Below are 25,185 nucleotides of genomic sequence, written 5' to 3' on the forward strand. Positions count from 1 at the left end.
CATTCACATCGAACTGTGTATCAAAGGACAGTTTTATGATGTTCATGGAATTTACCGTCCTCCTAGCTTTGATTTCAATGATTTCTCAGCCTATTTAGAAAATTTGATGTGTTCAGTCCAATCGAAGCACTCGTGTGCTATTGTAGGTAATGTAAATGTCCCAATTAATCTTGCTAATAACAATATTGTTAGAAGATATAAAATACTCTTGGAATCTTATGACTTTATTTGCACAAATGTTTTTCCTACCAGACCAATTAGCGAAAACATACTTGATCATGTGCTATGCAAACTGGACGATGTAAATCGAGTGCGCAATGACACAATATTTAACAATCTGAGTGACCACTTTCAGATCTTAACAACTTTTAAAATTACAGCTGAAAGGGAACCAATGTTGCTTATCAAAAAAATTGTTAACCATCGCCAACTTAACCACGAGTGTCCAGCTTCGTTAATGGTATTGATGTCATTGTCGACGCGGAATCTACTATTCAATCTATCGCATCCACATACAACTCATTATTTCAACGTCATACGAAAACAATAACTAAAACAGTTAAAGTGAAAGGCACTCACTGTCCCTGGATGACTTTGGATTTATGGACTCTAGTAAAAATAAAGAGCAATTACCTTCAACGTCTCAAAAGTAATCCCGCGGCTCAACATCTAAAGCAAATGCTATTGCATGTATCCAAAAAGGTAGATGCCACAAAACGACGGGTAAAAAAATCTTTCTTCGAGAACCTTCTTACTAACACACCACATTCAAAACTATGGAAAAACCTAAAAAGCACTTTTGGTTTAGCAAAGAAAAGCGACCAGATAAATCTAATTGTCGATGGTAAAAAAACCAACAATAATGCAGAAGTCTGTGAGACTTTTAATGTCTTCTTCTCTAGTATAGGGCAAAAACTTTCAAATGATATCCTCACCACCTCAAACATTTGTCCTTTAGGTATTGTTCGTCGCGTCCGTGAGTCAATATTTTTGCGTCCTTCATCAACAAACGAAGTAATTATGCTGATACATAGCCTATATAATAAGAAGAGTAGTGGCCCTGATAACATTCCTGTCAATATGTTAAAAGGAAATTCTTGCGCTTTTTCTAGAATCCTTTCTCAATGTTTCAACATAATTGTTCAATCTGGTTATTACCCTGACTGTCTCAAAGTGGCTAAAGTCATCCCTGTTTTTAAATCAGGTAACTGTTGTGATTGTAATAATTATCGTCCTATATCTACACTGTCCGTTTTCAACAAAATCCTCGAAAAACTATTTGTTGCTAGATTATTAGAATTTTTGAACAAACACAGCGTCCTCTATAGATTTCAGTATGGGTTTAGACAAGGCTCTAGCACCCAAACTGCTGTAATTGAATTAGTTGATCTAATAATGAGCGAAGTGGATCGTAAAAACATTGTTGGTGCTCTATTCCTAGACCTTAAACATGCATTTGACACTTTGGACCACACAATACTGCTGGCCAAGCTTGAATGTTACGGTATCAGGGGCATTGCTCATTCTGTTGTTCATAGATACCTGACGAATAGAAAGCAATTTGTATCTGTGGATGGTGAACGTAGTAGCCTTGCTCCCATTGGAATCGGTGTCCCTCAAGGTAGTAATATAGGACCTTTGTTATTTCTGTTGTATATTAATGACCTAGGTAACTTGAGGCTTACTGGAACTCCTAGACTGTTTGCTGAAGACACAGCTCTGTTTTATCCCAACAATGATGTCAATACTATTATTAACTCGATCGATAACGATCTAAGTGTTCTCGACCAATATTTCAAAGCAAATTTATTATCACTAAACCTTTCCAAAACTAAGTACATGATCTTCCGATCCATACGAAAAACTTTACCAACACATCATCATCCCATATTTAGAGATTGTACAATTGAAAATGTGGACTGTTTTAAATATTTGGGTATATACTTAGATCCTACGTTATCCTGGACACACCATATAACATTTGTCGAAAAGCGTGTGGCATCCTCTTGTGGTATTTTGTGGAGAGTTAAAGCGTTTGTTCCCCAGCGAGCTCTGTTGAACTACTACTTTGCATACATTCATTCACAACTTAACTACTTAGTATCGGTATGGGGGCGAGGAGCGAGCTCTCACCTTAAAAAGCTACAAACATTACACAACAGATCCCTGAAAATTATATTTAATAAACCACTTTTATATTCGACTTTGTTGTTATACTCTGATAGCGGTAAGCTTGAAGCTAATTGGTACCGCCGCACGGTACTATCTTTGATTTTAGGCCTGAGTTTAGTCCGGCCTAAGACGTTAGTACCTGTCATTGCAGAAATGGCTGCATCCTGAAGCCAAATGAAAACAGTGTAAAAGGCCGCCATGTTCCTCTTGCATACATCTCAATAATTTGAATCAACTTTTTGACCTTTATGTGCAATATTATGACCCATGTTGCACACAAACCATATGAGGGCAAGTAAGCAAGTTTTATCCCGTACGAAAAACAGGTGTAATCGAATTTTAAATGTTTTTTTAATATTCTTTATCGTCCTATATCTAGAAGGTGCTACACTCTCATTTCAAAACGCCACATCGAAGAATTATATTGCAGGTTAGCAGAAGTCGAATCATATTGAAACAAACTGTCGAACGAAATTTTATAATTGGATTCAGAGATGAAAATTGTTTTCGTTCGTTAGTTTACCTATGGTTATCAAAATGAGTGAAGTTTAATTTGCTCACATTTTTTTAGTTATTTTAACATGAGGAAAAGAATGTATAATCACAATTTGTTCGCTTTTCTAGTTGTATCTTCTCACAAAGAACACCATAAGCAAGTGGAAGTTTATTTATATTTTTACTGCTTTCAAAAGAATTCAAAACTAAGATTGAATAAAAAATTGTAAATGAAGCCATGCCATATAGCCTAAGTAACACTTTTAAACATGACGGCAAACAAGCTGTTACAAATATTCTCATTTTGATCGTTAATGAAATGTTATCGGAGCTTGCTTGTATTGTTTCGTAATTTATAATTTTCTAGCGTATCTTGAACGATTTGCATTTCCGCTGTGCTTCAAATTTTCGTTTAATGATAGAACAGATATGCACAGGGTATGAAAGAGTTGTGAAGGCTGAGACTAGACAGATCACTTGGCAAAATGACGCAAAAAGTTGAATTCGGAAAAATCGCCTAAATTGTGTCGGAACTTAATTAGATACATGATTTTTTTTCGATACAAAGATTGTTTGTCTTTTCAGTCAGGCGCCACATTGACAACTTGTTTTGCGGTATACACCATAACTCAAAATCTACTGGACCAAACGTTGAGACATTTGCACAGTTGTATTTCACAGCATTTCGCAAGTAAATTATGGAGCCAAAAATAAGGTCGATTTTCGATTTTTTCGTAGTACTTTGAAACCAAAGTCCGATTATTGCTAAAACAACGATTAACATGTTATTGTAAAATAATAATATTTAGCAGTTTGCAAAAAGCTCTTGTAGTTGCCTGGGCAATTATGTGAAGAAGAACTGTGCAAAATTCAGAACGATTGGTCCAAGAAATTTTGTCTGCATCCAGTATCAGGTTCAATTTGTAAATTTATAACTGTCAATTCATTGTCAGACAGATGGCAGACTATAGAAAGTAACTAATTATATTTTGAAGTAGAATACTTCTAACGTTTCAATATGGGGTCCCGTTTCAAAAATTTCAGTTGAGAATTTTTCCCAGATTTGAAATGCGAATATCTTCCGTTCTACTGGACAAAATCGCAATATTTTTGCACTATCTGATCGGAAATTTGTGCACGTATTTCGTATTAAATTTCGGAATTACTGTGACTACTATAAATAAACCAAAACAAGGATTTTCAGAAAATCCTTCGGAAACAGCGAGGAAAATGCGCAATTTGCCAGCATATCCCACGCAGAGCCGTCAAAAAGGAGCATGTAAGCGTTTTATTACATACGGGAATGTTATATAGGGTGATGAGCCTATTTTCACCATACTAAGCAAGGTGCCTCACTAATTCGGTAATTTCTTACCCTACAATCAATGGAATGCGTAAAAATTGACATCAACCGCTTTGCTTCGTTGTTAAGAACCAATATAATAACACAAATGCGTTGAAATCAGTAAAATTCTCGTGTTTGAGCACAATGAAAACTCGAATCGAGTGCCCCTATTGTTGCTCTATCATTTGACTCAATGCGTTGAACAAAGATGGCAGACACTGCTCTAACCAACTGTTTCAAATGGGTAGGGTGATAATAGAAACATGGCGCAAATAGGCTCATCACCCTATATACAGGTCACGCGAGCTTGTTTTGTATCAGTGGGTGCTCGCTTACCACACGAGCAACATGCTCGTCCGGACGGTACAATGAGCGGTATCATGTTTGCGTTCCCGTACCAAGCGTCATCGCATGGTTCTTCGTGATAAAATCCAGGGAATCACGAAATCTGCCATTCGGCGTCTGGCTCGTCGTGGTGGTGTAAAATGCATCTCCGATTTAATCTACGAATGCTGATGGTGTGCAGGAAAATGTCAGCCGAGATGCCGTGACCTACACTGAACACGCCAAGCGCAAAACCGCAATGAATGTCGTATATACTCTGAAGCGGCAGGGACGCACTTTGTATGGATTTGGAAGTTGAAAAGGTAGAACTCACTTGTATCATTATAAAAAGGCCCTTTTCAGGGCCACCAAAATCATTTCAAAGAATAAGTTTGCATTTTCTGTTTCATGGACTGTTTCTCCCTGGAGAGCAATTTGGGTTAAACCCTAAATTATGATTTATTTCAGTACGCAAATTGCAAATATGGTCAGAAACAAACTGGAGTGAGGTTACTGGAGGAGGTTTTTACTAGGCGCATTCAAAAAAGGTTTCAATTCTCAAACATTTTACCAAGGTGCCGTATTACATTACTCTTTTTACCCTGAGTGTTCGATAACCTCCGAATTGGAAACACAATTTCAATTTTGTTCTTTATCAAAAATATGTGATCGACCAACGAAGGGGTGGAGCTATAGCTATAGTATACGAAGAACACATATTGAGGACAACACAAAAAAGGACGAGCTCTACATTGTGCTGTAGTCAGGTGTAAAAACTCAGTATGCTGTTGCTCACGCTCAGTTCGTTTCCAGCATCAGCATGCAGCAGTTCGTTTGCAGCATCTCCCGCAAAATTCAAACCGCCGCACAGTGGTCCCAAAGAGCAAAAAAGGGGGTTTTTTGGATTGCGTCAAAACGGTTGACTTTAGCAATATGGTGTCTTTGAGAAAGTTTCTTGGAGTAGAACTCCCCTTCTTTCTGTCTTATCGGATTGATGATTAATCCTCCTAAAAGTGAGTTACGAAATTTATTTTCTTCAATAATTCAGATAGACAAATACTTACTTCAGCAAAGTAGTAGAGAAACTCGTTACAAACATTTTACGCGAAGACTTCAACTCTCTATCTTTTAAGGTTTTTGAGATATGGGACATTATTTGTGAAAGGCCCCTTAAAAACAGCTTTTTCCTCATAAGTTTTCTTCTAGATTTTTTCCATTATATAAATGTTCTAGAACATTGTTTGGACTATTAAACTGCCGAAGACAGAAACTTGCTATCGCTAGTATGTGTGGAGATATTCACATTTTTTGATTGAAAATAGCTCTTTTTCCAATGCCGATAACTTTTAAACGGGCAAACCACTTTGTAAACAAATTAAAGTGCAAGAAAAGCACAACAAATGCTGGAAAAATCTGATCACCCCAAGGCAAATAATGTCCCATATCTCAAAAACCTTAAAAGATAGAGAGTTGAAGTCTTCGGGTAAAATGTTTGTAACGAGTTTCTCTACTACTTTGCTGAAGTAAGTATTTGTCTATCTGAATTGTTGAAGAAAATAAATTTCGTAACTCACTTTTAGGAGGATTAATCATCAATCCGATAAGACAGAAAGAAGGGGAGTTCTACTCCAAGAAACTTTCTCAAAGACACCATATTGCTAAAGTCAACCGTTTTGACGCAATCTAAAAAAACCCCTTTTTTGCTCTTTGGGACCACTGTGCGCCGTCCGTTTGCTGCTGTCAGAAGAGTTGGCCAAGCACGCCGTCTTCGATGGCACCAAAACTGTTACCATATACACCAGCTCCAAGTAAATTTCGAACACTGCCCAAACAAAAGGTCCTTTTCAGGGCCATCAATTTATCGACAAAGAATGAAATTGAAGTTTTGGTATTACAAGCATCAGAAAGTGGCTTGTCAAGAGCGTTGGATGGTAAGTGAACCACTTGTGAACAATATCGTCGCTTTCACGTAGAATGACACAAAATCAAAAGTTATTTGTGATTTATAGACAGTTTAGTGTAATGATTCAATTTACAAAAATCGAACGTTTTCTAACGTTTCGATATGCTTCGTTTCAAAATTTTCGGCCAGAATGCTGCCTGTTTTTTCAAACGTGAAAATCTGCTGTTGTATTGAATGAAAACCTTCGATTTTTGCACTGATTGGAAATAGTTGTGACTAATTCTGTAGAATGTACAATTGCTGAAAATAACGGATTTTGTGAAAGCAGTGGTTGGTCCGTACAATTCGATTCCAAGCGAGCCAGACTAGTTTTCGTTGGAAGGTCCACCTCTGACAATAGAAGTAAACTATTTTATTTTGAATTCAACTACAACTTCCTTGAAAACAGCACAGCTAAAAAACTTTTGGGAAAAACGCGCAAACCTTTTTTTCTACTATAATAAAAACTAGTGCCCCCGCCGCACAGCATCATCAAGATTGATAGTTATTCAAGCCGGGTGGAAAGGGGGAGGGAGGTTGTAAGGCAATGGAAAATTTCATTTATAATAATAATACTTTATAATTGGCTGGTCCTGAAAACAACTTGTTGGTTTGTGGTTTATTTTGGGTCACAATTTAGGCCCGCTCGATTTCTGATAGCTGTGAATTTTTCGCAGGGCGACAGTTTTTCTACTCTGTACGGCATCATAGTACATAGAAATAATATACAGGATAGTATATAAGCAATTTATATTTGTATAATGTAGTCTACAGTTGATTGACGAATAAATAAATTAATTTCTGTTCGGTAGCGATGAGGCTTCTTAACGCCAACCGTGACTGGGGCACTTTTACACGGCCTTCGTTGCCAACCAGCCCCCTGTCAACGACGATGTCTCTGTACAGCCAGCATCACTGCCATGAAAGGCAAAACATTGATTTTGAACCGAATGATTAGAAGCTGTATTTAGTTACAAAATGTGGATTTTGATATGATATTAAATCATCCCACAAGATGCAAAACGTCGTGTGGAATGCTTGAATATCGAGCATAGTGCCGAACATAGTTCTTTGTTTGGGGCTTTATAGCTATAACGCCCCATATATGTCGGTCGCTGTCAAACTCCATATGATGGTATAAGGTTGCCAGGAGGCTGTTGCCCACTGCTTGCGGGGAGCCTTTCCTCCGGTGGACTTACGAGCGGTTTGTTTGGTACAGGCCATGTAGCGAAAAATGCTGATCTGCTACTTCTCTGATGCTGGTAGTAGGACGACGGTCAAACGCTCGTTTGCGTGCCTTCATTCATAAAAGTTCAACAATATTTTCAAAGAATGTTGCAAATTGTCAACTTGTTAATTCCAAAAATACTCCAAATAAACTATGAATGTGCTAAAGTCGACAAAATCGCATAGAAATTGCTTATTCCAGATCAGAATTTACCGGTCTAAAGTGCATTCTACTTCACTCCGGTTATGTCTCTGCCATTACCCACCCATCTTTTTTAAACTTGTTTTCAAAGAGGAATCCAGTGTCCTCACATTAAGGACCGAGTCTTCACTAATCTAAGCATTTTCCATTTGTTTGTTGTTTTTCAGAAATGCTCATAGTTCTTGTCCAGATTTATATTTCCATATATTTTTATTATTATTAGTCATCCCTGAAACGATATAAAACTACAAAAAATACTTATTTTTTATCATTTCACGGATTTGGATTGAAAAATAGAAAAGGAGATGATGTCTCGTTCTTGGAATTGAATTAAATTGAATTTGATGTAGTTTTCGATTTTTGGTCACACGACTCTCCATAGTGCAACGTTTCGAAGGAATACCCTTTCATCCACTGGGAAAAGCAGAGTTTGAGCATAAATTACAATATATACGCGAACGGAGACTGATACAAGCACTGAAGAAGATTACAAGTAGTAATCGAAATACCGGTATCTGTTAAATGGTGAAGTGCAAGTGCATTTAACTATAAAAACATAGTGGAATTAAATGGAAGGAAACCTTTGAAACATTAGCATAAATTAGTTTTTTCATAGTACAAATATTTTCAAATTTTGTCAGGACTACATATATTTTCTTTTTCAATTGGAATGTAATATTAAGTTTGTTTCCACGATTGGTTCTGCCTTTCATTTGAAGCTAGGTTCGTTAAGATCGTTTTAGCCATTACTGAGAAAATTACATGACATTAGTGCACATAAATACATATACAGACATTGTTCCAATTTGTCGAGCTGAGTCGATTGGTATAAAAGACTCGTGTCTCTGAGCCTCGGAAAAGGTGATCAAAGTTTGAGCGCATCCTATACATTTCTTTTGTAAGAAATGTAAAAATCCCAAAAAAACATCTTTTTTTATGAGCCACTGATAAGGGGGACCCCTTTGAATACCGGCGCCGTCTGGTGTGCTGATGTAGAGCATCACATTCCACTAAGACAAAGCAAGATCACCCATAAAACAATTAGGTACATATAAAAACAGGTTGTAAAACCATAGTAGATTGGTGTACCTGTCAGTTTAATAGCCCATTAAATGCCAATCATCGTTTGCTACGTGTTGCTCCCAATAAATTACCTTGCGTACTAAACTCATCGGGTGAACGTTTCTATTGTCGACATATTAGGCCATGTCATTAATTCTACACTCGATTCGAGGGGGTTAGAATATTTCGTAAGAAACTTTCATACCTCGCGTCTGTTGTTTTTTAATTCACGAACCGAAACTAAATCGCGCTAATTCCCTGATAATAGATTTTGTGATCTAGAGCGGATATAGGAGCATGCAAATTATCAACAGCTTTGTGTGTTGAGTCAGCTTGGACGACATTCTTCGCAACTAATTAGACTATTCAAACAGTTTGGCGCGATCTTATCAGCTATAACTGAGCTATTGCGGATGTATGGCTAGATACGTTGGATCATCCGATGCGTGCATGACATCGTATCATCATCATATAAAAAGATATCTGAATAGACTAACATATGTTATGTCTTACTAAATAGGAAAGACAGCTTAAGCACTTGACTTTTTTGGTATCTACTCAATAAAAGAAAACAATATGAATGGAAATTCATGCAAATTATTGACTTATTACATACATTTCACATAACCCCTGAGAGACAAAAATATTCGATCGCGCCTGGTTTAATCCGGAAGATCTCGCACTCTGCACGAATAAGCACATCGTCAAAAAACGATTCGTTTTAATACGATACGTTTATCCACACTGGATTCTTTGTTCTGACCTACTCGACAAAAGACATCTGTCCTTTGAGAAGATAGCTCTTCTGTCAATGCTCGCTAATAGTTAGCATAGAGCGATGGGAGTATGAACGACGATGATGACGCGTCGTGCCTAACCACAGTTGCCTCTGGTAGAAGAGGGCTCTCGAGCTGCACCTTTTTGATCTTCTCATCATTCGATGGTCCTCGCGTCGATACACTTGAACCGTTGTTGTTGCTTGTGGCATGCCATTCGGCGGTGTGGCCTCACACCAACTTGTTTGAATGCCCAAACTGTGACAGACCGGTATTTTCGGGGAGGGTGGGGGTCATAAAAATAATGCGAAGGATTTATATCTACTTTTAGCTTCCCCCTTTTTTTTACAATGGGTCGTAAATTTACTGCTGGCTGCCACAGAACTGCCGGGAACTCCGGTGAGTTGTGAGGAAATTTGTCGAAAATATTCAACAATTATTGGGTAAATATTGAACAAGTTACTTCGGTTGTGTCAGAGAAGACAACCGCTTCCCGCCACGTTCTGAGACGGGATAGCGGAGAGAGTGCTGCCTGTTGCTTCACTATAATCAATGAGCAAATATTTGGATGGTGGTGCTTCTTGAGTTGTTGATGTTTTCATTAATATGCTACACGGATGCCGATGACTAATGTTGTGAGACGGATTGCCTTAAAAACAATTCAGTTACCATAGAATCACAATTTACAATAAAAGCGCCAAAATTACAATCATAGCTTTCAAAACATATTTTCAACTGCAATAACTGTTATGATTTAATATGCCCACTAAAATGATAAACGACCCGCTTACTGTCATCGAAATTACCTATAAAATCAAGCAAACAAATCGAACCCTGTTTCACCCGTACCGGTATCCTATCGAACTTAAATAACACTCGAGACTGTCAGTGTCAGATGTGATGATTACTAACGAGCCGATGAGAGGTAATTCCATCGCAGCACCGAGAACCGGCCTGCTATTTAGCTGTTGCCGCGGGTGGCGTATTGAATATTGATTGCCAGATCTCCACGTGTGATCGTTGGGATGGCTTCCCTAGAAGATGCAACGTTTTACATGGACTTATTCCATGTTCCCATAATCTACCTTTTGGGCAATACATTTTGTAAATTTAGTTACTTGATAACACCTTTTGTGACCACTATCAACCACCGTTCCGTTCGATCTCTGACGAACGATGACCGATTGCTTCGCCGTGATTATCGCTATAATTTATGTTTACATTCAATGTTTAATTATTCGTGCTGTCGGCGTTGTATGGGGTCTTCTCTCGTGTAACTTTGTTCCCATCATGTTATTTGCTTGCTCTCAGCTCGTGTTGTGACTAATATATTTGAAATACCGTAGAACTGGGTGTCTTCAATTTACGGGGCACGATTCAGTCAGTAGCATTGGTTATATAATTAACACCCATACACCCGGTGAGTCGTTTATGAATTCTCTCGGTTCTTTTCTCTGTTGCTTTTTTATCGACATATTAATTATTGTTTTTCTGGGAACTGCTTTCTAATCGGAAAGAAAATTTCATCATATCGATTTAGCATTCATAGTGATGTAATGTCAATCTCAGCGCTATAGTTAAAGTTTCACTCTTATACAAATATGGTAGTTTTTTGGAATTGCTACTAGTGTCGAAAAGTTGATTGGCTTTCAATGTTGGATGATATGTTTAAATACATTTTATGCTCACCAGCGGATCGACAAAATTCTGCTTTTAACTGTTATTCGGGATTTCAGAACAAAAAACCTGTTTTAATCCACCTAGCGGTGCAATTGTGCCTTTCTCATCAATCCAAACTACACGGAAAATTGTTCCCAAAATCGTGAATAATGTGCCACGAATCCTGGAACAATCACGGTTTTACGTTATGAAAACAGGATCATCATCAAAAATTTTGTGTTTTATAATTATGTTCAATTTCCCTTCAGTAACGCCCGCATAACGCTTATTTTAGTGGAACTATTTGATTTTGTTCTGTGATCTTCCGTCACGGTTTCCGCCAAGTCATTTCTAATGCGATTTTCAGTACGCAAACTAGTACACGACTTTATGAACATTATTCATAAAACCTCACTCATGATGAATTTCATAGATATGGGAGCCTTAGTTCACAAAATCAAGATATTCTCGATATGTTCTCGTGAACTATTTCGCGAAATTCAAAATTGTATTCATGAATCCATTTAATTCTCGTGTACTAAATTCATGATCTCTAATATTTATAAGGTAAGATCCTATATCCGTGCTCGTGAAATAGTTCACAAGATCATCAAATATTATTCATGTATGTGAACGTGAACTGATTCATGATTCCTAATATATGTCACAATCACAATATGTCACAATCCAAAATCCGTGCTCGTAAAATAGTTAATTCATGTTTAAATTTTCTTTAAAAAGTTTAACCTTTTCTCGATCAATTTTACGAAATTTTACAAAATTTTTCGAAATTTTGCAAATTATACGAAATTTTACAAATTTTTACAAATTTTACGAAATTTTTGCAAATTTTACAAAATTTTACTAACTTTATGAAATTTAAAAAATTTTACGAAATCTTGCAAATTTTACGAAATTTTACAAATTTTACGAAATTTTTTCAAATTTTACGAAATTTTTGCAAAATTTACGAAATTTTACAAGTTTTACTAAATTTTACGAAATTTTACTAATTTTGCGAAATTTTACGAAACTTTATAGAATTTTACTAATTTTATGAAATATAAAAAAAATTACGAAATATTACAAATTTTACGAAATTTTACAAATTTTACGAAATTTTACAAATCTTACGAAATTTTACGAAATTATACAAACTACAAAATTTTACGAAATTCTACGAAATTTTACAGATTTTACAAATTTTACGAAATTTTGCAAATTTTACGAATTTTTACAAATTCTACGAAATTTTACAAATTTTACGAAATTTTACAAATTTTACGAAATTTCACAAATGTTACGAAATTTTACGAATTTTCTAAATTTTACAAAATTTTACAGAATTTTAAAAAAATTAACGAAATTTTACAAAATTTTACGAAATTTCACTAAATTTGACAAAATTTTACGAAATTTTTGTGAATTTTTACGAAATTTTACGGAATTTAACGAAATTTTACGAAATTTTAAGAAATTTTACAAAACTTTTTACGGAATTTAACGAAATTTTACAAAACTTTAAGAAATTTTACAAATTTTACAAATTTTTGTAAATTTTACAAATTTTTGTAAATTTTACAAATTTTTGTAAATTTTACAAATTTTTGTAAATTTTACAAATTTTTGTAAATTTTACAAGTTTTTGTAAATTTTACAAATTTTTGTAAATTTTACAAATTTTTGTAAATTTTACAAATTTTTGTAAATTTTACAAATTTTTGTAAATTTACAAATTTTTGTAAATTTTACAAATTTTTGTAAATTTTACAAATTTTTGTAAATTTTACAAATTTTTGTAAATTTTACAAATTTTTGTAAATTTTACAAACTTTGTAAATTTTACAAATTTTTGTAAATTTTACATATTTTTGTAAATTTTACAAATTTTTGTAAATTTTACAAATTTTTGTAAATTTTACGAAATTTTTGTAAATTTTACGAAATTTTTGAAAATTTTACGAAATTTTTATAAATTTAACAAAATACAATTACACAAATTTACAAATTTTTGTAAATTTTACGAAATTTTTGTAATTTTTACGAAATTTTTGTAAATTTTACGAAATTTTTGTGAATTTTACAAATTTTTGTTAATTTTACGAAATTTTTGTAAATTTTACGAAAATTGTTGTAAATTTTACGATATTTTTGTAATTTTACGAAATTTTTGTAAATTTTACGAAATTTTTGTAAATTTTTGTTAATTTAACGAAATCTTTGTAAATTTTACGAAATTTTTGTAAATTTTACGAAATTTTTGTAAGTTTTACGAAATTTTTGTAAATTTTACGAAACTTTTGTAAATTTTCTGAAATTTTTGTAAATTTTACGAAATTTTTGTAAATTTGGCGAAATTTTTGTAAATTTTACGAAATTTTTGTAAATTTTACTAAATTTTTGTAAATTTTACGAAATTTTTGTAAATTTTACGAAATTTTGGCAAATGTTACGAAATTTTTGTAAATTTTACGAAATTTTTGTAAATTTTACGAAATTTTTGTAATTTTACTAAATTTTTGTAATTTTGCGAAATTTTTGTAAATTTTACGAAATTGTTGTAAATTTTACGAAATTTTTGTAAATTTTACGAAATTTTTGTAAATTTTACGAAATTTTTGTAAACTTCACGAAATTTTTGTAAATTTTACGAAATTGTTGTAAATTTTACGAAATTTTTGTAAATTTTTCGAAATTTTTGTAAATTTTACGAAATTTTTGCAAATGTAACGAAATTTTTGTAAATTTTACGAAATTTTTGCAAATGTTACGAAATTTTTGTAAATTTTACGAAATTTTTGTAAATGTTGCGAAATTTTTGTAAATTTTACGAAATTTTTGTAAATTTTACGAAATTTTTGCAAATGTTACGAAATTTTTGTAAATTTTACGAAATTTTTGTAAATTTTACGAAATTTTTGTAAATTTTACGAAATTTTTGTAAATTTTACGAAATTTTTGTAAATTTTACGAAATTTTTATAAATTTTACGAAAGTTTTATAAATTTTACGAAATTTTTATAAATTTTACGAAATTTTTGTAAGCTTTACGAAATTTTTGTAAATTTTACGAAATTCTTGCAAATGTTACGAAATTTTTGTAAATTTTACGAAATTTTTGTAAATTTTACGAAATTTTTGTAAATTTTACGAAATTTTTATAAATTTTACGAAATTTTTATAAATTTTACGAAATTTTTATAAATTTTACGAAATTTTTATAAATTTTACGAAATTTTTATAAATTTTACGAAATTTTTGTAAGCTTTACGAAATTTTTGTAAATTTTACGAAATTTTTGTAAATTTTACAAAATTTTGTAAATTTTACGAAATTTTTGTAAATTTTACGAAATTTTTGTAAATTTTACGAAATTGTTGTACATTTTACGAAATTTAAATTTTACGAAATTGTTGCAAATTTTACGAAATTTTCGTAAATTTTGCGAAATTTTTGTGAATTTTACGTAATTTTTGTAAATTTTACGAAATTTTTGTAATTTTACGAAATTTTTGTAAGTTTTACGAAATTTTTGTAAATTTTACGAAATTTTTGTGAATTTTACGTAATTTTTGTAAATTTTTCGAAATTTTTGTAAAATTTTTTGTAAATTTTACGAAATTTTTGTAAATTTTACGAATTCTTTGTAAATTTAACGAAGTTTTTGTAAATTTTACGAAATTTTTGTAAATTTTACGAAATTTTTGTGAATTTTACAAAGTTTTTGTAAATTTTACGATACTTTTGTAAATTTTACGAAATTTTTAAATTTTACGAAATTTTTGTAAATTTTACGAAATTTTTGTAAATTTTACGAAATTTTTGTAAATTTTATGAATTTTTTGTAAATTTTACGAAATTTTTGTAAATTTTACGAAATTTTTGTAAATTTTACGAAATTTTTGTAAATTTTACGAAATTTTTGTAATTTTACGAAATTTTTGTAAATTTTACAAAATTTTTGTAATTTTACGAAATTTTTGTAATTTTACGAAATTTTTGTAATTTTACGAAATTTTTGTAAATTTTACGAAATTGTTGTAAATTTTACGAAATTTTTGAAAATTTTACAGAATTTTTGTAAATTTTACGACATTTTTGTAAATTTTACGAAATTTTTGTAAATTTTACGAAATTTTTGTAAATTTTACGAAATTTTTGTGAATTTTACAAAATTTTTGTAAATTTTACGATATTTTTGTAAATTTTACGAAATTTTTGTAAATTTTACGAAATTTTTGTAAATTTTACAGAATTTTTGTAAATTTTACGAAATTTTTGTAAATTTTACGAAATTTTTGTAAATTTTACGAAATTTTTGTAAATTTTACGAAATTTTTGTGAATTTTACAAAGTTTTTGTAAATTTTACGATATTTTTGTAAATTCCACGAAATTTTTAAATTTTACGAAATTTTTGTAAATTTTACGAAATTTTCGTAAATTTTACGAAATTTTTGTAAATTTTATGAATTTTTTGTAAATTTTACGAAATTTTTGTAAATTTTACGAAATTTTTGTAAATTTTACGAAATTTTTGTAATTTTACGAAATTTTTGTAAATTTTTCAAAATTTTTGTAATTTTACTAAATTTTTGTAATTTTATGAAATTTTTGTTATTTTACGAAATTTTTGTAAATTTTACGAAATTGTTGTAAATTTTACGAAATTTTTGTAAATTTTACGATATTTTTGTGAATTTTACGTAATTTTTGTAAATTTTACGAAATTTTTGCAGCTTTACGAAATTTTTGTAAATTTTTCGAAATTTTTGTAAAATTTTTTGTAGATTTTACGAAATTTTTGTAAATTTTACGAGATTTTTGTAAATTTTGTAATTTTTTACGAAATTTTTGTAAATTTTACGAATATTTTGTAAATTTTACGAAATTTTTATAAATTTTACGAAATTTTCGTAAATTTTACAAATTTTTGTAAATTTTACAAATTTTTGTAAATTTTACAAATTTTCGTAAATTTTACAAATTTTCGTAAATTTTACAAATTTTTGTAAATTTTACAAAATTTTTGTAATTTTACGAAATTTTTCTAAATTATACAAAATTTTTGTAATTTTACGAATTTTTTGTAATTTTACGAAATTTTTGTAATTTTACGAAATTTTTGTAAATTTTAAGAATTTTTTGTAATTTTACGAAATTTTTGTAAGTTTTACGAAATTTTTGTAAATTTTTTGAAATTTTTGTAAAATTTTTTGTAAATTTTACGAAATTTTTGTAAATTTTACGAGATTTTTGTAAATTTTACGAATTCTTTGTAAATTTTACGAAATTTTTGTAAATTTTGTAATTTTTACGAAATTTTTGTAAATTTTACGAATATTTTGTAAATTTTACGAAATTTTTACAAATTTTACGAAATTTTCGTAAATTTTGCAAATTTTCGTAAATTTTACAAATTTTCGTAAATTTTACAAATTTTTGTAAATTTTACAAATTTTTGTAAATGTAACAAATTTTTGTAAATTTTACAAATTTTTGTAAATTTTACAAATTTTTACAATTTTACAAATTTTTGGAAATTTTACAAATTTTTGTAAATTTTACGAAATTTTTGTAAATTTTACAAAGTTTTACAAATTTTGTAAATTTCACAAATTTTTGTAAATTTTACGAAATTTTTAAAAAAATTTACGAAATTTTTGCAAAATTTACGAAAGTTTTGTAAATTTTACGAAATTTTTGTAAATTTTACAAATTTTTGTAAATTTCACAAATTTTTGTAAATTTTACAAATTTTTGTAAATTTTACAAATTTTTGTAAATTTTACAAATTTTCGTAAATTTTACAAATTTTCGTAAATTTTACAAATTTTCGTAAATTTTACAAATTTTCGTAAATTTTACAAATTTTTGTAAATATTACAAATTTTTGTAAATATTACAAATTTTTGTAAATATTACAAATTTTTGCAAATTTTTGTAAATTTTACAAATTTTTGTAAATTTTACAAATTTTTGTAAATTTTACAAATTTTTGTAAATTTTACAAATTTTTGTAAATTTTACAAATTTTTGTAAATTTTACAAATTTTTGTAGATTTCACAAATTTTTGTAAATTTTACAAATTTTTGTAAATTTTACAAATTTTTGTAAATTTTACGAAATTTTTGTAAATTTTACGAAATTTTTTCTAAATTTTACGAAGTTTTTGTACATTTTACAAATTTTCGTAAATTTTACAAATTTTCGTAAATTTTACAAATTTTCGCAAATTTTACAAATTTTTGTAAATTTTACAAATTTTCGTAAATTTTACAAATTTTCGTAAATTTTACAAATTTTCGTAAATTTTTCAAATTTTTGTTAATTTTACAAATTTTTGTAAATTTTACAAAATTTTTGTAAATTTTACGAAATTTTTGTAAATTTTACGAAATTTTTGTAAATTTTACGAAATTTTACAAATTTTTGTAAATTTTACAAATTTTAGTAAATTTTGCAAATATTTGTTAATTTTACGAATTTTTGTAAATTTTGCAAATATTTGTTAATTTTACGAATTTTTGTAAATTTTACAAATTTTTGTAAATTTTACAAATTTTTGTAAATTTCACAAATTTTTGTAAATTTTACAAATTTTACAAATTTTCGTAAATTTTACAAATTTTCGTAAATTTTACAAATTTTCGTAAATTTTACAAATTTTCGTAAATTTTACAAATTTTTGTAAATTTTACAAATTTTTGTAAATTTTACAAATTTTTGTAAATTTTACAAATTTTTGTAAATTTTACAAATTTTTGTAAATTTTACAAATTTTTGTAATTTTACGAAAATTCTGTAAATTTCACGAAATTTTTGGAAATTTTACGAAATTTTACGAAATGTTGTAAATTTTACGAAATTTTGGTAAATTTTACGAAATTTTAGTAAATTTTACGAAATTTTAGTAAATTTTACGAAATTTTTGTAAATTTTACGAAATTTTTGTAAATTTTACAAAATTTTTGTAAATTTTACGAAATTTTTGTACATTTTACGAATTTTTTTGTAAATTTTACGAAATTTCTGCAAATTTTCCGAAATTTTTGTAAATTATCCGAAATTTTTGTAAATTTTACGGAATTTTTGTAAATTTTACAAATTTTTGTAAATTTTACAAATTTTTATAAATTATACAAATTTTTGTAAATTTTACAATTTTTTTTGTAAATTTTACGAAATTTTTGTAAATTTTACGAAATTTTTGTAAATTTTACGAAATTTTTGTAAATTTTACGAAATGTTTGTAAATTTTACGAAATTTTTGTAAATTTTACGAAATTTTACAAATTTAACGAAATTTTGCAAATTTAACGAAATTTCACAAATTTTACGAAATTTCACAAATTTTACGAAATTTAACGAATTTTCAAAATTTTACAAAATTTTACAGAATTTTAAAAAAATTTACGAAATTTTACAAAATTTAACGAAATTTCACTAAATTTTACAAAATTTTACGAAATTTTTGTGAATTTTGCGGAATTTAACAAAATTTTACGAAATTTTAAGAAATTTTACAAAACTTTTTACGGAATTTAACGAAATTTTACAAAACTAAGAAATTTAACAAATTTTTGCAAATTTTACAAATTTTTGTAAATTTTACAAATTTTTGTTAATTTTCAAATTTTTGTAAATTTTACAAATTTTTGTAAATTTTACGAAATTTTTGTAAATTTTACGAAATTTTTGTAAATTTTGCGAAATTTTTGTAAATTTTACGATTTTTTTGTAAATTTTACGAAATTTTTTGTAAATTTTACGAAATTTTTGTAAATTTTACAAAATTTCTGTAAATTTTACAAAATTTTTGTAAATTTACGAAATTTTTGTAAATTTTACAAAATTTTTGTAAATGTTACGAAATTTTTGTAAATTTTACGAAATTTTTGTAAATTTCACGAAATTTTTGTAAATTTACGAAATTTTTGTAAATTTTGCGAATTTTTTGTAAATTTCACGAAATTTTTGTAAATTTTACGAAATTTTTGTAAATGTTTCGAAATTTTTGTAAATTTTACGAAATTTTCGTAAATTTTGCGAAATTTGTGCAAATTTTACGAAATATTTGTAAATTTTACGATTTTTTTGTAAATTTTACGAATTTTTTGTAAATTTTACGAAACTTTTGTAAATTTTACGAAATTTTTGTGAATTTTACGAAATTTTTGTAAATTTTGCGAAATTTTTGTAAATTTTACGAAATTTTTGAAAATTTTACGAATTTTTTGAAAATTTTACGAAATTTTTGAAATGTTTACGATTTTTTTGTAAATTTTACGAAATTTTTGTAAATTTTGCGAAGTTTTTGTAAAATTTACGAAATGTTTGCAAAATTTTGCGAAATTTTTGTAAAATTTACGAAATGTTTGTAAATTTTGCGAATTTTTTGTAAATTTAACAAATTTTTGTAAATTTTACGAAATTTTTACGAAGTCTTTGTAAATTTTACGAAATTTTTGTAAACTTCATGAAATTTTTGTAAATTTTGCGAAATTTTTATAAATTCACGAAATTTTTGTAAATTCTACGATATTTTTGTAAATTTTACGAATTTTTTGTAAATTTTACGAAATTTATGTAAAATTTTACGAAATTTTTGCAAATTTTACGAAATTTTTGCAAATTTTACGAAATTTTTGCAAATTTTTGTAAATTTTCGTAAATTTTACAAATTTTTGTAAATTTAACAAATTTTTGTAAATTTTACAAATTTTCGTAAATTTTACAAATTTTTGTAAATTTTACAAATTTTTGTGAATTTTACAAATTTTTGTAAATTTTACAAATTTTTGTAAATTTTGCAAATTTTTATAAATTTTGCAAATTTTTGTAAATTTTACAAATTTTTGTAAATTGTAATTTTTGTAAATTTTACAAATTTTTGTAAATTTTACAAATTTTTGTAAATTTTACAAATTTTTGTAAATTTTACAAATTTTACGAAATTTAACAAAGTTTTCGAAATTATACAAACTACGAAATTTTACGAAATTCTACGAAATTTTACATATTGTACGAAATTTTACAAATTTTACAAAATTTTATAAAATTTTACGAATTTTTACAGATTTTACAAATTTTACGAAATTTGCAAATTTTACGAATTTTTACAAATTTCCAAATTTTACGAAATTTTACAAATTTAACGAAATTTTGCAAATTTTACGAAATTTTACGAAATTTCACAAATTTTCAAAATTTTACAAATTTTTCAAATTTTTCCAAAATTTTCCAAAATTTTCCAAAATTTTACAAAAAATTTACAAAATTTTACGAAATTTTTCGAAAATTCACGAAACTTTACGGAACTTTAAGAAATTTCACAAAACTAAGAAATTTTACGAATTGTTACGAAATTTTACGTAACAGTACAAAATTTTACGAAATTTTACAAATATTAAAATTTCACAAATTTTTGTAAATTTTACAAATTTTCGTAAATTTTACAAATTTTTGAAAATTTCACAAATTTTTGTAAATTTTACAAATTTTTGTAAATTTTACGAAATTTTTGCAAATTTTGCGAAATTTTTGTAAATTTTACGAAATTTTTGAAAATTTTACGAAATTTTTGTAAATTTTACAAATTTTTGTAAATTTTTCAAATTTAACAAATTTTACAACCTTTACAAATTTTACAACTTTTACAAATTTTTTAAATTTTACGGAATTTTACGAAATTTTACAAATTTTTGTAAATTTTACGAAATTTTTAAAAAAATTTACGAAATTTTTGCAAAATTTACGAAAGTTTTGTAAATTTTACGAAATTTTACGAAATTTTTGTAAATTTTACAAATTTTCGTAAATTTCACAAATTTTTGTAAATTTTACAAATTTTTGTAAATTTTACAAATTTTTGTAAATTTTACAAATTTTCGTAAATTTTACAAATTTTCGTAAATTTTACAAATTTTCGTAAATTTTACAAATTTTCGTAAATTTTACAAATTTTTGTAAATATTACAAATTTTTGTAAATATTACAAATTTTTGCAAATTTTTGTAAATTTTACAAATTTTTGTAAATTTTACAAATTTTTGTAAATTTTACAAATTTTTGTAAATTTTACAAATTTTTGTAGATTTCACAAATTTTTGTAAATTTTACAAATTTTTGTAAATTTTACAAATTTTTGTAAATTTTTCAAATTTTTGTAAATTTTAGAAATCTTTGTAAATTTTGTAAATTCTACAAATTTTGTAAATTTTAGAAATCTTTGTAAATTTTGTAAATTCTACAAATTTTGTAAATTTTACAAATTTTTGTAAATTTTACGAAATTTTTGTAAATTTTACGAAATTTTTTCTAAATTTTACGAAGTTTTTGTACATTTTACAAATTTTCGTAAATTTTACAAATTTTCGTAAATTTTACAAATTTTCGCAAATTTTACAAATTTTTGTAAATTTTACAAATTTTCGTAAATTTCACAAATTTTCGTAAATTCTACAAATTTTCGTAAATTTTTCAAATTTTTGTTAATTTTACAAATTTTTGTAAATTTTACAAAATTTTTGTAAATTTTACGAAATTTTTGTAAATTTTACGAAATTTTACAAATTTTTGTAAATCTTACAAATTTTTGTAAATTTTGCAAATATTTGTTAATTTTACGAATTTTTGTAAATTTTGCAAATATTTGTTAATTTTACGAATTTTTGTAAATTTTACAAATTTTTGTAAATTTTACAAATTTTTGTAAATTTCACAAATTTTTGTAAATTTTACAAATTTTACAAATTTTCGTAAATTTTACAAATTTTCGTAAATTTTACAAATTTTCGTAAATTTTACAAATTTTCGTAAATTTTACAAATTTTCGTAAATTTTACAAATTTTTGTAAATTTTACAAATTTTTGTAAATTTTACAAATTTTTGTAAATTTTACAAATTTTTGTAAATTTTACAAATTTTTGTAATTTTACGAAAATTCTGTAAATTTCACGAAATTTTTGGAAATTTTACGAAATTTTACGAAATGTTGTAAATTTTACGAAATTTTGGTAAATTTTACGAAATTTTAGTAAATTTTACGAAATTTTAGTAAATTTTACGAAATTTTTGCAAATTTTACGAAATTTTTGTAAATTTTACAAAATTTTTGTAAATTTTACAAAAATTTTTGTAAATTTTACGAAATTTTTTGTAAATTTTACGAAATTTCTGCAAATTTTCCGAAATTTTTGTAAATTATCCGAAATTTTTGTAAATTTTACGGAATTTTTGTAAATTTTACAAATTTTTGTAAATTTTACAATTTTTTATAAATTATACAAATTTTTGTAAATTTTACAATTTTTTTTGTAAATTTTACGAAATTTTTGTAAATTTTACGAAATTTTTGTAAATTTTACGAAATTTTTGTAAATTTTACGAAATGTTTGTAAATTTTACGAAATTTTTATAAATTTTACGAAATTTTGCAAATTTAACGAAATTTTGCAAATTTAACGAAATTTCACAAATTTTACGAAATTTCACAAATTTTACGAATTTTCAAAATTTTACAAAATTTTACAGAATTTTAAAAAAATTTACGAAATTTTACAAAATTTAACGAAATTTCACTAAATTTTACAAAATTTTACGAAATTTTTGTGAATTTTGCGGAATTTAACAAAATTTTACGAAATTTTACAAAACTTTTTACGGAATTTAACGAAATTTTACAAAACTAAGAAATTTAACAAATTTTTGCAAATTTTACAAATTTTTGTAAATTTTACAAATTTTTGTTAATTTTCAAATTTTTGTAAATTTTACAAATTTTTGTAAATTTTACGAAATTTTTGTAAATTTTACGAAATTTTTGTAAATTTTGCGAAATTTTTGTAAATTTTACGATTTTTTTGTAAATTTTACGAAATTTTTTGTAAATTTTACGAAATTTTTGTAAATTTTACAAAATTTCTGTAAATTTTACAAAATTTTTGTAAATTTACGAAATTTTTGTAAATTTTACAAAATTTTTGTAAATGTTACGAAATTTTTGTAAATTTTACGAAATTTTTGTAAATTTCACGAAATTTTTGTAAATTTACGAAATTTTTGTAAATTTTGCGAATTTTTTGTAAATTTCACGAAATTTTTGTAAATTTTACGAAATTTTTGTAAATGTTTCGAAATTTTTGTAAATTTTACGAAATTTTCGTAAATTTTGCGAAATTTGTGCAAATTTTACGAAATATTTGTAAATTTTACGATTTTTTTTGTAAATTTTACGAATTTTTTGTAAATTTTACGAAACTTTTGTAAATTTTACGAAATTTTTGTGAATTTTACGAAATTTTTGTAAATTTTGCGAAATTTTTGTAAATTTTACGAAATTTTTGAAAATTTTACGAATTTTTTGAAAATTTTACGAAATTTTTGAAATGTTTACGATTTTTTTGTAAATTTTACGAAATTTTTGTAAATTTTGCGAAATTTTTGTAAAATTTACGAAATGTTTGCAAAATTTTGCGAAATTTTTGTAAAATTTACGAAATGTTTGTAAATTTTGCGAATTTTTTGTAAATTTTTGTAAATTTAACAAATTTTTGTAAATTTTACGAAATTTTTACGAAGTCTTTGTAAATTTTACGAAATTTTTGTAAACTTTATGAAATTTTTGTAAATTTTGCGAAATTTTTATAAATTCACGAAATTTTTGTAAATTCTACGATATTTTTGTAAATTTTACGAATTTTTTGTAAATTTTACGAAATTTATGTAAAATTTTACGAAATTTTTGCAAATTTTACGAAATTTTTGCAAATTTTACGAAATTTTTGCAAATTTTTGTAAATTTTCGTAAATTTTACAAATTTTTGTAAATTTTACAAATTTTTGTAAATTTTACAAATTTTCGTAAATTTTACAAATTTTTGTAAATTTTACAAATTTTTGTGAATTTTACAAATTTTTGTAAATTTTACAAATTTTTGTAAATTTTGCAAATTTTTATAAATTTTGCAAATTTTTGTAAATTTTACAAATTTTTGTAAATAGTAATTTTTGTAAATTTTACAAATTTTTGTAAATTTTACAAATTTTTGTAAATTTTACAAATTTTTGTAAATTTTACAAATTTTTGTAAATTTTACAAATTTTACGAAATTTAACAAAGTTTCCGAAATTATACAAACTACGAAATTTTACGAAATTCTACGAAATTTTACATATTGTACGAAATTTTACAAATTTTACAAAATTTTATAAAATTTTACGAATTTTTACAGATTTTACAAATTTTACGAAATTTGCAAATTTTACGAATTTTTACAAATTTCCAAATTTTACGAAATGTTACAAATTTAACGAAATTTTGCAAATTTTACGAAATTTTACGAAATTTTACAAATTTTCAAAATTTTACAAATTTTTCGAAATTTTCCAAAATTTTCCAAAATTTTACAAAAAATTTACAAAATTTTACGAAATTTTTCGAAAATTCACGAAACTTTACGGAACTTTAAGAAATTTCACAAAACTAAGAAATTTTACGAATTGTTACGAAATTTTACGTAACAGTACAAAATTTTACGAAATTTTACAAATATTAAAATTTCACAAATTTTTGTAAATTTTACAAATTTTCGTAAATTTTACAAATTTTTGAAAATTTCACAAATTTTTGTAAATTTTACAAATTTTTGTAAATTTTACGAAATTTTTGCAAATTTTGCGAAATTTTTGTAAATTTTTCGAAATTTTTGAAAATTTTACGAAATTTTTGTAAATTTTACAAATTTTTGTAAATTTTTCAATTTTAACAAATTTTACAACCTTTACAAATTTTACAACTTTTACAAATTTTTTAAATTTTACGGAATTTTACGAAATTTTACAAATTTTACGGAATTTTACGAAATTTTACGAAATTTTGCAAAATTTTGCGAAATTTTACGAAATTTTACAAAGTTTTACGAAATTTTACGAAATTTCTATTCCATTCGAACAGTTATAATATTTATAAAAATATTA

General features: G+C 26.1%; 1 protein-coding gene across 7 annotated transcripts in view; it reads left to right on the forward strand.

Annotated features, from left to right (window-relative positions):
• LOC131686899 (uncharacterized) overlaps positions 1-25,185 on the forward strand; it is a 130,383-nt gene that overhangs the window by 14,522 nt on the left and 90,676 nt on the right. The window lies entirely within an intron of this gene.

The sequence above is a fragment of the Topomyia yanbarensis genome, chromosome 3 (genome assembly GCF_030247195.1).
Source record: "Topomyia yanbarensis strain Yona2022 chromosome 3, ASM3024719v1, whole genome shotgun sequence".
Lineage (NCBI taxonomy): Eukaryota > Metazoa > Arthropoda > Insecta > Diptera > Culicidae > Topomyia > Topomyia yanbarensis.